The following is a 3,676-nucleotide window of genomic DNA, read 5'->3' as shown; positions in this document are numbered from 1 at the left end:
TATGCTTTGCTGAAAAATCTATCTTAATATTTTTCATAATAACATATAATTGTCATTTTTAATTATATAAATTTATAATCATTATATAACAAGAAAATAATCAGCTGATTCCTCTAGTATTAAGCATAATATTTGCAATAAAATAATAATTATCAAACGGCAATGAACTATAGTTCGTAAAAATAGTTCTGAGCTCTTGATATTTTATAATCATATAAGTTTCTATATTGAGATTATATATTTTTATCGTGGGCCAACCACTTTCTTCTAGGCGACTGTGCTGTAATGGCGTCGACCATCCGGATATGAAAAAAGCTATATCTTTGCTAATGAAGAAGACACGAAAGCAGGTGAAGTCAGGCACTAGTAAAGATCAGGTACGCGTAATATTAATGTACATGATTAATACTATACTATTGAATTGAAATGGAATAACGACATTACTTTTATTTGTACATTTCGTATCTAATCCATTGTATTACCTGGACATTTATATTATGCTATTGTATTTAAATGTGTAATGGTGTTTGGTGCGTATGTATATTGTTATACTACCTCAATATTTTAATTTAAAGCACTTTTGCGATGTTATTATTCTACATGCATTACCCCATCACATCATTATACCTTAATTCAACTAAGAATCCAGTTTCCGAAGCATAACATTAATTAGCATCAGTGTAGTAGAAAACGATTTCCCCGGAAAATGGAAAACACATGAACAGATGTATAAATTACAATAATAATACGGTTGTATATTTTGCTGCAGGAGGTTTCTGTGAGGGAACTTGAAAGGGCCATCCTCCGTGTTTTGGAGATAGGGCTCCGTGAAGCACGCAGCATCCCCGCCATGCGAAAGGTGCTGAAGGTTGCAACTAAGGCGCTGATGCGCGGCAGGAAGAGCTGCCGGCACCTCGTGTTGTCGCAACGCATCGACAACCTTCTCGAACTTATCACCAGCCTAAGTAAAGACCTACGCGACAAAGGCAAGCCACACGTGGAGTGCAACTCATTACCCGCATCAAAGGAACCTTGTGAGGTGTGTAGGAGCACCGTATCTACCATGAACCAGCAGGTGAAAGCAGCGCTGCGCCTCGCTGAGAATGAACTGATCTGCTGCAAATCAGGATGCGGCGGCCGACTACTGAACGTGCCCGGCGACGGCTCGTGCTTCGTCTACGCCGTCACGGTCGGCGCCAAGCTGCACGAGCACGGCAGCACTGCCAAGCCGCCGCAGCTTCTCCGGGAGCTGATCCTTAACACGGCAAACAGCTGCGGCGAGCTCGACTGGCTCCCGCACGAGGACAGAAGAGCGCTGCCACTCGCACTGGCCGAGTACGCACAGGGCAAGTACGACAGCGTGCTCATGGACATACTTCCTCGCTTCGTCGACCCTGTCATCGGCGCGCCGCTGCGCATCATCTGCCGTGGCTCGGGAGACTCGCTGTTCGAGCTGCCGAGCCGGATCGAGCAGGACGCCACCACGTCGCACGCCGACAGGCACTACGTGACCGTCTTTCTCGACAATGCCGCCGGGCATTATTATGCGTTCGTGCCGGCGTCCTTCTCTGACGACGAACTGCAGGCGGCAACGCAACATGCTGAGAGCTTCGTGTTTAACGACTGCGCGGACAATATTGATAGGACGGGCTTGTCGGAGCCAGAGCTGAGAGCAGTGATGGGGATGTCGTCGCCATCACCCTCGATAATGTCCGTTACTGCGAAAGAAGCGACGTCCGTGGTTGCCGTGCTGCCAAACGCAGTGATAAATGACGAGATACCAAGATCAAAACCAAAATTAAGGACTATGACAAGGTCGAGTCGAAGATCGGACAGGAGGACGGGACGGCGGGAATGCAACAGCAAGAAACTTCAGAAATGACGGATTAATGGCGGTAAATCTTAGTCTAGATTGAAGAGGATTATGAAAACGAGAACAGCGCGTAAGTGAGAAAATACAAATGACAACAATAATGAAGTCACGGTAGTCTGTGAAGAGGATTTCATAGATGATTAAGATAATGCCTTTGATAAGCCGATGTGTTACCTGTATTACCGATGTTCTTTAGAAAACGACATAATTTCAGCGAATTATGTGATATTTATTCTTGATATGCCAAAATTGTGTTCATGATGAATCTGTAAATACGTATAATATATATTCATAATAAATTTAATATTGCCTAATTATGCTGTGCTTTATTGACGTTTATTGTACGTGGCAAATTTTTGTAAACAATTCCGGAGCATATCCGGAAGGGAGGGTTGGCAGGAGGTTATGTTTTCACCGGCGTGTGTTTGTTGGTTTGTGGGTTTGTGCGTTGGTTTGTTTGTGTACAGTCTAACTGAAAAAGTTATGGACGGATTGTCATAAAATTTTTAGGATAGGTCAGAAATGGGCTAACTTAGAATTTATTAGATTTTGGTGGTGATCCGAATCCAATTAATTAATTAATTAATTAAATTTTTAGGATAGGTCAGCAATGGGGTAACTTAGAATTGATTACATTTTGGTGGTGATCCGGATCCAATTAATTATTTAATTAATTAATTAATAAATTTTTTTACAGTGAGAGAATTGAGCTGCCTTGGCGGAGGTCTGCGCTCTCCAAGTGCTCTAGTTATACATGTGTTACGTATGTTACACATTTTTTTACTACCCATAGTAAACAATGAATGCGTGACAAAAACATATGCTCCATTTTATATAACCATATGATATAACCTATATATGTAGGCTATGTGACCGAATTTACACGAGTTCGAACATGCTCGACTTCAGCAGGTAGCTCAGCGCTACAGATGACGAGCGACTGCAATTTTTCGTATGATCGCTTATCGACGAGTTACTGATCTTTACCCAGGTGACGTAGGCTGAGCCTACCGCCTCTCAGGCATCTACAATTATAGAGCTAGAGGATTATTAGACTAACAACACTGAGAGGCAGGTAAACAACACTGAGAGGCAGGTAAACAACACTGAGAGGCAGGTAAACCGACAGCACGGAGCACAGCGGACGTCGCTTCTTCCGCGCAGTAACGGACATTATCGAGGGTGATGGCGATGACATCCCCCATCACTTGCTCTCAGCTCTGGCTCGCGACAATCCGTCTTATCAATATTGTCGCGTGCAGTCCATTAAACACGAAGCTCGCAGCATGTTGCTTTGTTGTCTGCAAATGCAGACGCTGTATAACTCCGCTTTGCTAATCTGAGGGTCCGGGTTTAAGCCCCATTACTGGGGTCTGCGTTGGCTCGGACTAGTTGCTTCGCTGGCCTGCAGTTTTTGTCGGAGAACGACGCCAACACGAACGCGTAGTAATGCTCGGCGGCGTTGTCGAGGAAGACGGTGACATAGTGTCAGTCCGGCGTGCGTGACGTGCGGTGGCGGCGTCATGCTCGATCTGGCTCGGCAGCTCGAACAGCGAGTCTTGTAATTTGTAAAGCGTTGCTTGGTAAGCAAGAAACAGGAGCTAGCTGTACATCTGTAAGAAAAAGTATGTCAATCTGTGTGGACAATGGCCATTACATCTAACATGCATTATAACATAAGAAATAGATGATGCTTGATACAGTTACTGAGTTAGCTGAGTAACACTAACACTAACACAAACATACATACAATTATAACAATACATGACCTCAATTTTCAGATTCAAATTGGGCAACGTGTCT

Source organism: Priapulus caudatus, unplaced genomic scaffold, assembly GCF_000485595.1.
Source record: "Priapulus caudatus unplaced genomic scaffold, Priapulus_caudatus-5.0.1 Scaffold25, whole genome shotgun sequence".
NCBI classification, from domain to species: Eukaryota; Metazoa; Priapulida; class Priapulimorpha; order Priapulimorphida; family Priapulidae; genus Priapulus; species Priapulus caudatus.
This window is presented reverse-complemented; position numbering follows the sequence as displayed.